This window comes from Spermophilus citellus, assembly GCF_964194105.1.
Source record: "Spermophilus citellus genome assembly, chromosome: 2".
NCBI classification, from domain to species: domain Eukaryota; kingdom Metazoa; phylum Chordata; class Mammalia; order Rodentia; family Sciuridae; genus Spermophilus; species Spermophilus citellus.
Window position 1 is genome coordinate 230,104,846 of NC_138183.1, and position 13,114 is coordinate 230,117,959.

Consider the following 13,114-nt stretch of genomic DNA (forward strand, 5'->3'; position numbering starts at 1 on the left):
AAAATATGGAGCTTTTTAGTTTTCTGTGCCACGTATAGGCACAAATATCTGATCAATCTCCTTTGCTTTGTTTCCCTCAATCCATGTTAGGCTTTCTGACCTTGTCACGTTCACAATGGGTCTTAGACATAATCATGCGTTTGCTACCATAATTTTTTGCTGGAGTAAAACAGCATACATGTGAAATTAAATAATTAATTTACATAAAACAGCATTGTCTTCATAGTCTTTGTAATTTCATGACATCTAGTAGGCTTTGATTCTTAAACTATATATAATTTAGCATCACTAAAAGAACAGTAATAATGAGAGTAAATTTCTTTAAGAGGATCTAGATATAATGAACTCATATGATAATGTGTTTTCTTTGTTATAATTTACACATTATCATTTTCTCTGAATTAGTGCATCAATCAACAAAACCTACCTAAGCTTAAAATTGTCTGTGTTTTAACATACATAAAATCTTCTCATTAGATCAAAGTCTAGTACAATATGACTAAAGAGGTAGCTAAGTTTTTCAGTATGAGAGGAAAACTCAAAGTTGTTTAATGTTAAAAACCTGGAATATTTTAATGTCTCATAACATATACATAAGAATGGCAGTGGAAATTCAGTGTGAGGAGTTGAAGTCATTGTTTTTATTGAAGAATTTTGTTATAGTTGTAAAATTTTCCATTAATCTTTGTTGTTTTGTTTCAATAATTCAGCGTTCTTTGTGTCTAACCTGCTATTAAATACATAGAGTAAAATATTCATTTTGAATATTACATTTTTCCATTTTAGAGAGTCTATTGCAATGTCTTCAAAGCTGAAACATGTTAGTGGAATTGTGTCTTCTGTTTTTCTTCTGTTTCCATATATATGTCACATGTTATTCAGAAAGTTCTTTTCTTCAACATATCTCCAACATATGACTCATATGTTTTTCACCTTTTTCTATTTATTATGAATATTTGTACCTATAAGTTATATTTTATTATATATCTGACATCATGTACAACAATCAATGTTAACTTTTCTTGCAAACAAATTAGGAGAGCTTACTGTCATCAATCAGAGCAGAAATGGTGTTTAAGTATTATTAAGTTGCAAGTGTAGTAAGATTCAATCTATGTATAATTTCCCCTTGCTATGAGGTAGTGCTCCACCCAGGGTTTGGATTGTGATTTTGGTGAGTCATAGACTTGCTAGCCATAAAATTGTAACAAATCAAGCCCAAATGTTCCAGGGCACTCTGTTATTAGAAACAGTTTAGTGATATGAACAATTTATTCTGAGATGATCTTCTAAAGTTTATTTGGTTTACTGAAAATTATGACAGATCATATAGTACTTTCAATTGGAAAAATACTATCTGTGCTGCTGTAAGGTACTTTGTAAGCACAGATCCAATTTTGCTAATTAGAGAATATTTTTAGTTCTACTATCTTTCACATTGAGATGTGTAAATATCTTAGTCCAACATTTTCATGGATACTGAATTTTGCTTTTATCTATAATTTATTTCTTCAACATATACCCATATAATATAAAACTCATTAGATAACTAATCTCTATTGATTATTTTGAATATTCTACTAAAATTACTATTACAAAACTGGCTTCCAAACTCTATAAAATTCTAGAATAAAAAATCAATCCATCAAATTATAAAGAGGAACTATTTTAAAAGATTGTTTCCACCATTAGGTATATTTTAAGTTTTCAAAATAAGAAGTATAATCATTTGGTTTTCTATAATTTATTTCTTACCTCCTACATTGACTTATATGCATGAATTTTAATGATGTATTTTAAAAATTCTCTTTAATTAAATCTCCAAAGCTAAAGTTTCTGGTCCTCTACTTTGTGAATATTAAAGCATTAAGATCTCCAACAAATTTTGAAATAAAATTAACACAGAAAGAGAGTCATTTTCAAGGAAGATTACTTTCTAAGCCATTGCAATAGGAAGAAAATACCAGAAGTGATTCAGAACTCAACCATACTACCATTCCTATCAGAATACAACAGTCACTAATATGCCATTATGTAAAAATGTGAGTGTGTAACCGATGTGATTCTGCAATTTGTATTTGGGGTAAAAATGGGAGTTCAAAACCCAATTGAGTTAAATGTATGAAAGATGATATATCATGAGCTCTGTAATGTTTTGAACAATGAATAAAAAAAAAAAAAGAACTCAACCATACTGAAAGTGCCAGAGTTTTTAAGATTTGAGATGAGGAGGATCATATGACATCTATGTTTGCTGCTTGACCTTATTCAAAAGAAAAATAATTGTTTCTAAGTCAGACCTTTAAGACAGGAGCTAATTTTACCACTTATAGCAAGGAACTCACATAAGTTAGTCTTTCTCTTCCCACAAAGACTAGTAGAAAGGGCCTATATTCCTTAAAGGTAAAATTTTCAAGAGATGGATTCCACATTCTTGAGAAAGACGATTCCGTTTAAATAGCATGGCAAAGTTCATAAAAAATTATATCTCAAAACTTCAGAAAAATAATTTTCATTTTTATGTCTTCTAAAATAAAGGTTGTTAGAAAAGGGATAACAGGAGTACAAACGCAAGAAGAATCATGTCTAAAATTGGTTAACCTTTAAGAAAAAAAGGTTATCCTAGTTACCATGCTGTCAAAATGATGCAGTAAATCATCCTAGTTACAAATAATTTTTTTTGTTCATTCATAATATTTATAAATAATGTTTTCTAGTAAATATTTTTATCACAAATTGATAGCTGTTATGGTTTAAATGTGAGATGTCCCCTAAAAGCTCATGTTAAGATAATAAAAAAAGTGTTTAGAGATGAAGTGATTGGGTTACAGTTAAAGAAACTGCTTTGAACTATATGAGGAATTTTAACATATTCATAAAGAAGAAAAGGATGTGGAAAAAAATACCATTGCCAGGAAAACAATTAAAAAATCAGAAGAAAAATTTTGGTTAACTTTGAATCCTTCCTGAAGCTAATTGTGTTGGTTGTGTGTTTGTTTTGACTTGTTTTATTTTACTGCTAGAGTAAGTTGACCTACTAAACGAAGCAACTTCTCAATCCCCACCACCATGTCATAATTTTAGTAGTAGTATGCTTTCTGCAAACATAAGGGTCATAAATTGAATATTAGTATAATATACTCTGATATATCCATGTTTCACATTATTTGAACAAGAAAATAAGTGTTACTAAAACTGGGTTTCAAAAAAGGAAAATATTTTTCCATGAAACTTTTTCTGCTTCCCCCCCCCCCAAGAGAGACAACATTAAAATTACGGATGAAGTATTTGATTAAAAATGATGTGTAGCTTGGCTTTATTATGTAATCTCAAATAAGTAAACTATTAAATGTCTAAAATTTATATTTAATGAGAGACCAGATGAAAATTTCCAAGGTTACTTTTATAAGACATAATAATAAGTTTTCTTTCCACAAGCTATCTCATATAATGGAATACACTCTTAATCATTGCAGTTTTTAACTGAGGCAGAAAAATAGCTTCAATTTAGCAGAATTTAGGGCATCAAATGGTGATGAAACATCTCTAGTTCATCTAAGTCTGTTTGACTTGTGAAAACTCAATTCACAGAACAGGTTTAACAGGTATTCATACTCATTAGAAAAATAGAAACACCACATTTGCAGGTTGATCAACAAGAAAATAATGTAAAATAAGGTCCCTGAGAAATAACCTCATGTGTGGTTCTCAAAAATTGTATTACAGTTAACAATACCACATACTATTCATAAACTTAAATGACCATCCATGATTCTTATTCTTGAAGATGCAGTCTTTTTATTCTTCTTATTTTGGGAATAGAAAGATGTCCCTTAAAGGACCATTGTCCAGTGCATAGTGATGGAATAGGGCAGCCAGCCATGATCAGTGGTGCTTCATTCCCCTCTTCTAATGATTTAACATTATGCTTGAAGTGAAGTGCACTTTTAAATTAGCAGGATATCAGACAGGTTCCAAAATAACTTGATAGCTGTAGCCATCCTAAACTGGTCAGCAGGTGCTATCATCTGTGTCCCATGATGTTCCACTGCTGTGAGATTATCACTGAAGATAGAGCTAAGCAAACCCTAACACTGCACATTTTAGCATCTCATTTTAAAACACTTAATTGAAAGTGTCTGAAGGTTCATAGCAACATGTATGCAGTTGCTAACAATATCCTCACAGTATACACTCATTAGTGTCCCAGGGATTCTGTCTGATGAATATCTCATAATCTGACTGTCTTAAAGTTCTGTCTTCTCTCCCAGCAAATGGTGCAAATGACAGTCAATAGCTAAATAGAAAGATCACTTTTGTTTTACCAAATGCAAACTACCTAAAATCTTGACAACGTCATCATCTTTGGCAATGGGAAATAAGTTTAAGAAGTCAAGGTCAGCTGTGAAGTATTGGTAACTGATTATTAAATTTTTTGAACTAACTTATTTCTTTGAAACTTGACAATATATACAACAGTATAAATGTATTGGTTTCATTTTTTGCTAATACTTTCCTCTACTTCTTTTCATTATATGTCTTCTAAACCCAATAGACTATATGTTATTAAATTGTTGGCAATATAAGGAAGAATTTTTTGTGTATTTGTTTTTATTGTTGCTTTAGTGTTTTATGTGTGTACATTAAAAATCATACCCATGTCTATAAAAAGGCCTTTTTTCGAAATCATTTCATTTATTTTCTTATTTTCTTACTATTTAATAATATTGGAATATGATTGCTATTTTTTTTCAAATATAATGACACTGTCTTAAGAATAAGATCTTTTTTTCAAGTATTCTCACAGGAAAATGGACAGAATATTTACATAAATAGGCTAACAATATTTTTATAATTACCCAAGTTAGTGTTAATTATCAACATTATACAGATAAAAACTAAGATTAAGACAGAATAAATAATCTTTCAAAGTCAAAAAGCTGATAAAAGATTATCTTTGATTCTAAACTTAATTGATCTGACTATCAAACCCATGAGGTTAATCACTGTGCTGTATCATGTGTGTCCAGATATACTGAGAAATAAGAGATATGAAGAGGGTGATCAACATTGGTATTAGAATTCAACAAAACTAGAATGAATGAATAATAGCATATTATCTCATTTCTGATTCTCTTTTAAACGTAAGATAGGCAGTCAAAGTATGATAGTGTAGAATAATAGGACTTTCGATGTAGAATCATTCTAAGGAATCAATCACTACTTCCTTTTCACAGTAAAATTCCAGAATGGTGACTAGATGATCAACTTTAGTTTTCTAGTTGTATTGTTTCTCAATTCAAAAGTAATATCTAGAAATTTTTTTCTGATAATCAGGATGTGAGAAATGTGCTTCTGCTGTCCTAAATGGCTAGTTTTTTCTTAAGAAAATGCAATTAGATCCTTAAAGGAAACACAAAAGTAGCACTATATAGAAGAGCAAAGTGCAAAAAAAAAAGTTATTCAATTAAAAAAAATGTTATTTGCTCTTTCATTAACTAGTTCACATTAAATAACTATAGATTTGAACAAAGCATGTGACCTTTCATATACTAGACAACAGAATGTATAAGATAATCTCAGAGAAAACAGAAATAAGCAAAGTGATATTCCTGTCCTGATGCCTCTGACATTCTGTCTTGGAAATAGTTTCTTGGCTGTGGTTCAGGGTGCCTAGCAGCCTAAGCACATAATGTTAGTATCAATGAACTGAGTTATGTTGGTATTCTGAGATTTACAAGACAAGGTACCAAAACAAAATAACAAACAAACTAATAAACCGAAAAAGACAAAATACAGATCTAAGCAGGAAAGAAGTTTCTGAAATCAAACCAGGAAATCATGTGAGCCAAACATTAATACGCAGTAACATAGTGAAAGACCTCAGATTTAGGGAAAGTAGATTATCAAAGTTATACAAAACCAAACATCAATTTTCTGCAATTTCTTCTAGAAGGCTGAAGCAGAAGGAACACTTTCTAACTCATGAGTCCTGCATTATGCTCAAAAAAATAAAACAAGAAAATACTACTATACAATAATATCTCTTACTACACACTAATATTAGAAGAAAATAAAAGTACACACTAATATATTTCATATATAAATGCAGAAAAAATCCTTTAAAAGTTTAGAAAATTAGACAATCATGGTGATACACACCTGTAATCTCATCTATAATGTCTGAAGGCTGATGCCAGAAGATTGTTAAGTTTGAGATCAGGCTGGACAACTTAGACTTGTCTCCAAATAAAATGAAAAAGGGATGAGGGTATAACTCAATGAAAGGACACTGCTGGATTCAATCCTCAAGAATGAAGAAAAAATATTGGAAAAACAAACCCAACAACATATAAATATAATTATGGCTGAGTGAGGTGGCAACGTCGAAGTAATCCCAACTTCACAAAAGACCAGTGCAGGAGAATCCCAAGTTGAAGACCAATCTAGGCAACTTACCAAGATACTATTGAAAATAATAATAATAATAATAATAATAATAATAATAATAATAATAATGGATGGGGGTGTAGCTCAATGGTAGAGCACCATTGAGTTCAATTTCCAGTAGCTTCAGTGCAGAAAAAAATAAATTACCAGCCCAAACCAGTGGATTTCTACAATGTAAGCAGGGCTAAATTGGCATTCAAAAATCAACTGCTATATTCCCTTACATCAACAAACCAAAGGGAAAACAAATCACCTCACAATATCAATAGATAAAGAATTCGACAAAATTCACATCCATGTTTGATTAGAACACTCTGTTAACAAGATTAAGAGTGGAACTTCCTCAACTTGATTAAAAATAACTAATTAAAGAGCTACTATTTTTACACCTCACACTTCAGATAGAGCCCTAATATCCAGAGTATACAAAGAACTCAAAAAATTAGACAATAAGATAACAAATAACCCAATCAACAAATGGGCCAAGGACCTGAACAGACACTTCTTAGCGGAGGATATACAATCAATCAACAAGTACATGAAAAAATGCTCACCATCTCTAGCAGTCAGAGAAATGCAAATCAAAACCACCCTAAGATACCATCTCACTCCAGTAAGATTGGCAGCCACTATGAAGTCAAACAACAACAAGTGCTGGCGAGGATGTGGAGAAAAGGGTACACTTGTACATTGCTGGTGGGACTGCAAGTTGGTGCGGCCAATTTGGAAAGCAGTATGGAGATTCCTGGGAAAGCTGGGAATGGAACCACCATTTGACCCTGCTATTGCCCTTCTTGGACTATTCCCTGAAGACCTTAAAAGAGCATGCTACAGGGATACTGCCACATCGATGTTCATAGCAGCACAATTCACAATAGCTAGACTGTGGAACCAACCCAGATGCCCTTCAATAGATGAATGGATAAAAAAATGTGGCATCTATACACAATGGAGTACTATGCAGCAATAAAAAATGACAAAATCATAGAATTTGCAGGGAAATGGATGGCACTAGAGCAGATTATGCTTAGTGAAGCTAGCCAATCCCTAAAAAACAAACACCAAATGTCTTCTTTGATATAATGAGAGCAACTATGAACAGAGCAGGGAGGAAGAGTAGGAAGAAAAGAGTAACATTAAACAGAGACATGAGATGGGAGGGAAAGGGAGAGAAAAGGGAAATTGCATGGAAATGAAGGGAGACCCTCATTGCTATACAAAATTACATATAAGAGGTTGTGAGGGGCATGGGAAAATAAACAAGGAGAGAAATGAATTACAGTAGATGGGGTAGAGAGAGAAGATGGGAGGGGAGGGGAGCTGGGATAGTAGGGGATAGGAAAGATAGCAGAATACAACAATTACTAATAGGACATTATGTAAAATTGTGGATGTGTAACCGACGTGATTCTGCAATCTGCATTTGGGGTAAAATTGGGGATTCATAACCCACTTCAATCTAATGTATGAAATATGATATGTCAAGAGCTTTGTAATGTTGTGAACAACCAATAAAAATTAAAAAAAAAAAAAGAAAACTTAATGTTGTGCAAATAGAAGTTTTCCCACTAAGATCAGAATCTCCGTAGGGATGTTTCCTCTTAGTGACATATTTCAACATCATTTTTAAAGTCCCAACTAATGCAATAAGGATAGAAAAGAAAATAGAAGACACATTAACTATGGAGAAAAATACAATACTTTCTTTGTACTTAAATGTCATGACCATATAGAAAATCACAAAGTATGGACAAAAATTCTGGAACTCGGTAATTATAGCAAGGTGGCAGGAAACATAGTTACTATGCAAAAGTACTGGAGATTTAAATTAGAGCAAATTATATTCCATCCATGAATGATTATGTCAAAATGAACCCACTGTTATCTATTATCTAAAGTGCACTAAAGAAATCAACAACAACAACAACAAGACAACTGCTTTCTCATATAAGAAATGAACAAGCACATATTGGATCTAAATACATCATACCATTTACAATTAGAAAACTCCTAAAATTTTATACTTAGGTATAACTTTAACAAAATTTTGAAAATTGATATAAGGAAACTACAGAATTCAGATGAAAGAAGGAAAAACTAAATTTTCATGGATATGAAGTGTCTACATTTTCAACATATGATTTATTCACAACTTGATCTGTATATCTTGTGCTATCCCATCACATTCTCCTCAAGTCTCATTTGTATATTCTAAAGTTTACATGAAAAGGCAAAGCTGACATAACAATGAAGAAGGGTCAAATTGGAGGGCTAACACCGTCAAACTGTTAAGACTTATTACAAAGCTACAGTAAACAAGACAATGTGATATTGGCTAAATAACAAACAAATTGTTGAACAAATGACCCCGACAAAGGACCCCCACAGATATGTCAACAGATGTTTAACAAAGTCAAAAGGGCAATGAAGCAAAAATTTCTACTCAAATGATGCTAGAACAACTGGAATTCTTCATGATGAAAAAGTCTAGATGCAGAATGTATGTCTTCACAAAAATAAACTAGAAATAAATGACAGTCTTAAATATTAAATAAAATTACAAAGCTCCTAGAAGATAATATAAAAGAAATTGTAGATGAACCTCAATTGATAATAAGTTTTAGTCACAACTCAAAGGCATCACCCATGAAAATTGAACTGATAATCTGGACTTTACTAAAATAAAAAGGAAAATTCTACTCAGTGAAAGACACTGTCAAGGGAATGAGAAGAAAACAACAGAGAGAAAACATTTTCAAAATATATATATTCGACAAAGGCTATTATCCAAAATAGGTAAAGAATTCTTAGAACTTCACAATAAGAACACAAAAACTCAATTTTAAAAAACTACTGGCTGGAGTGCAAAATGGTCTAGAGACTTTGATAGACACTTTGGCCCAATCTACTTGCAAACTAAACATGCCTTCACCATAAGTTCTTTGGTATTATCAAATGAATTCAAAACTTGTGCCCACATAAAAACTGAACAAGGATGCTTATAGAAACTTTATTCATAATTTACAAAATTAGAAGCAAACAAGATGTTCTTTAGTTGATGAATGAGTAAACTGGGACACCTAGAGAGCAGCATATTATTCACTTCTACAAAGATATGAGCTATTAAGTTATTAAAAACATAGAGAAACTTAAATTCGTAGTTACTAAATGAAAAAGGGTAATACTCTAGGGTTCCAAATGTATTCCATTTCACAAAGGCAACACTCTGGAGACACCTTAAAAAAGATTGTTGCCAAAGATGAAGACCGACCTAGAGAGAAAAAAAAAAAAAATGAAAAGCACAGAGGATTTTTAGGGCAATGAAACAACTCTGAATGATACCATGATAGAAAGTATGTGTAATTCATTGCACTTTATTTCAAACCTATATAAATAAACAACATTCAGCGGACCCTAATGTCAACTATGAACATCTGGTGAAAATGATATATAGTGTAGGTTCATTAATTGTAACAAATATGCAACACTGGTGGGAATGTTTTTCATGAGGCAGGCTATGCATGTGTGGGGGTTGGTGTTATATGGACCATCTTCACTTGCTTATGGATAAACATAATTGTCAAAATATTCTTGCTTAACCTATCTCTAACTGCATTTCAGTATACTACTTAACCTGTTCCCTGACATGTCATTCTCTTGCTCCAATGCATCTTTCACCCTCTAGATTGTTATCTAATTTTTTTTGTATTGAATGCATCACAAAATGGTATTTTTTAAAAATATCTGAGAATTTTTAAATTAAAAAAATTAGACAATTTTGAGGGTTATAATATGCCTATAATTTTGGTCTTTAAGAAAGGAATAACTTATGCAATGTTTTCAAGAAACATTTCAGAGAATTCTAGCATGAATTTAATTAACCAATGTAACTCTACAGTATTGTGCATATGATTGGAAAACAGTTTGTAGCATTAAAAAATTCCAGTGGTTTGCTTGATCTTCTTCCCAATCTGCTCAACAACATGCTATAAAATGAACCAGATATTAAAATATATTAAAATGCAAGAGCAGAAATAGATACCTTATTCTCCTTCATTCCCGCAGGCAATAACTCTTCCTCCTTGACCTACCCCACAGTGCATGCATGTCACTTTTAAGCTGCTTAAAAACCCACTGATTTTTCCATCATTAAATTATTCTTCAACCAGAACTTTCTGAAGTACACATGAGAACTCTCTATGAGGCAACAGGAGAGCATTTAATTGGCTTTTAGGAATTGCAATAAATAGCCTTTAAGATATTTCAAATACTAAAAGAAGATGCTAAAGACATTTAGAGAAAGCTTTGGGTTTAGAGTCAGAATTGAACATCTCAGCTAGATGAAAATGTTGTTAACTATTGCATTGCAATGAAAGTACCCACATGATCTATTAGCTAAGTATTGCTTTTTTTTTTCTTTCCAGATGTAATCAGGCAATTCTTAAGTAAGGCTAACAAAGCAAAATCTAGCATAGAGTGTAAGTACTCAGTGTTTGACTAAACACAACCTGGGCCTTATTTCATTTCTTTTACTCAGACTTTGTTTATTCTTGGAGGATTTTCATGATTTCCTTGAAGTCAACACCTCAAAGATTTGGGATATGGCAATGGAGACAAGACTGTTTTCCCTTAGACACAGACATCTTTTTAAGATGCTGCTGCTTAGGCTTACAACAGACCACAAAGAAACCCTCATCAGATTGTAAATGGCATGAGGTTCTTATAGTTCCTTCCCTTGTCCTATTAGTAAAACCTATTTTCAGATGTTTTGTTTATGTGTGCAATCATACCCACCCACACACTCACTAGAAGCTTATTGCATTGGAAATAGATACAGTATTTCTATAGTATAAATCTTGGAACAGTTTCCTTTAGTATTGCACAAGGCTGGTTTGTGTAAACTCACTGCACAGGCCCAAAGTCAGTGCCACTGATTCCAAGATCTATGATGACAAGGCCATTGGCCACATAAATTTAATAAGCCTTTCAGACAAATCTACTTTTTTTGTTTCATATTATGAGATTAGAAAATATTTTTAACCTTTTAAATAGTTGTAACAAATCAGGGTAATATTTTGTGAAATTTAAAATTTGAATTTTAATGTCAATAAATTTGACTAGAAAAAAAATATACACTTAATATTTTACATGAGCATGGTACAATGGTAAGCCAAATAGCTGGGATAAAGACTGTATCCTATAGAACCTAAAACATGTAGCACTTGGTCCTACTGATATGTCCTTGAAAAACAGAATTGACTTTTACTTAATGAAGATAAAGTTAACATTAAGTGAAAAAAAAAATAAACAGTGTCTTCTGGAGTTCCATGATTCTAAGTGTCAAAGGGAACCACAGAGAAACTTTGGCATATGATAATGAAAATTAGAATCAAAACAAATGTGGTAAAAAATCCACAGGGAGCATTATGCAAAAATAATAGCATAGGGAATGCAACTGGGTTAGCTGTTGGAAAGATATCTAGAGGCCATTCAGATAACAAAGACAATGACAACTTTATCCTGTGTTAGGAAAACACCATATGGGTCTTGAGATTTTAAATAAATATAATGATTGAAGGGAGAAAACAGTTAGTCTCTCATATCAGACTGTAGTCATTTTTTTTTTTTTTTTTTGGTAAGCACTAGAGCAGCCTAGGAATGAGGGAGAGTTCTGGAAGATGGAAAGTGCATAATCTTTACTGCCTTAGAAATTTCAGCATATCTAAAGAGCTCATGAAAGAGGTTTCACCTAATTCCAAAATTAACATAAATTCTCAAAAGATATTTCAAGATCAGAAATAGAAATCATGTGTAATTATATATGCATATATATTTATACACACACACACACACACACACCTTGATAACCAAAGTGATAAAATGAGGCTGTTCTTAGGGTTGTAGCACCTGGAAGAGTCTGCCTTGCCATGTTAAAATACATTTTTTGGATATGCCTAAGCCCAATAACTAAGGGAAGCAAGAAATAGTGAATTGAACACTGTCTTGATAAGAGGACACCCTCCAAATATCACTGCCCTTGGAAGTTTCATACCATAGGCAAGCAAATGGGGACAGTTTGCCTTCTAGTGCAAACCGTGAGGAATGCATCATCTGCAGAAATGTAAAAACAGTAATAAAAAACTGTTGAAGTTCGATTGTCTTTATTATCTCCAGGTGCCAATACAGTAAAAAAAAAAAAAAAAAAAAGCACTGATCAAATACTTCTCTTCCCAAATATCACTTCTTGTTCTCAGTCATTTGCTCTGGCTTTTACTGAAATACAAATATGCTTTAAAGTGGGTTTAATCTGTAATGTATCCTGTAGTAAATTATGCCTTCTAATAGAAATTATTAACATAAGAAACCTCAATGCAACGTCTGCACTCACATGGATTTACTTTAAGAGTGAGTGAGCTGGCTTCAGACAGTTTTTCTCCAATCTCTGTAGTTTTATATAGTCCTATTACTATTACACACATGGTAATCAATGTTATACTGAAAAATAAACAATATGACCACAGTGAATCTAAAAACAAGAAATAGAACTTTAATTATTTAACTGAAGTCATTCTGGTGGATAACTTGGAAATTGTATTTGGTGGTAAAATTTGAAACAGAAACACAATGAAAACTACCCATGATAGGTTATTGATTTCCTAGGTAT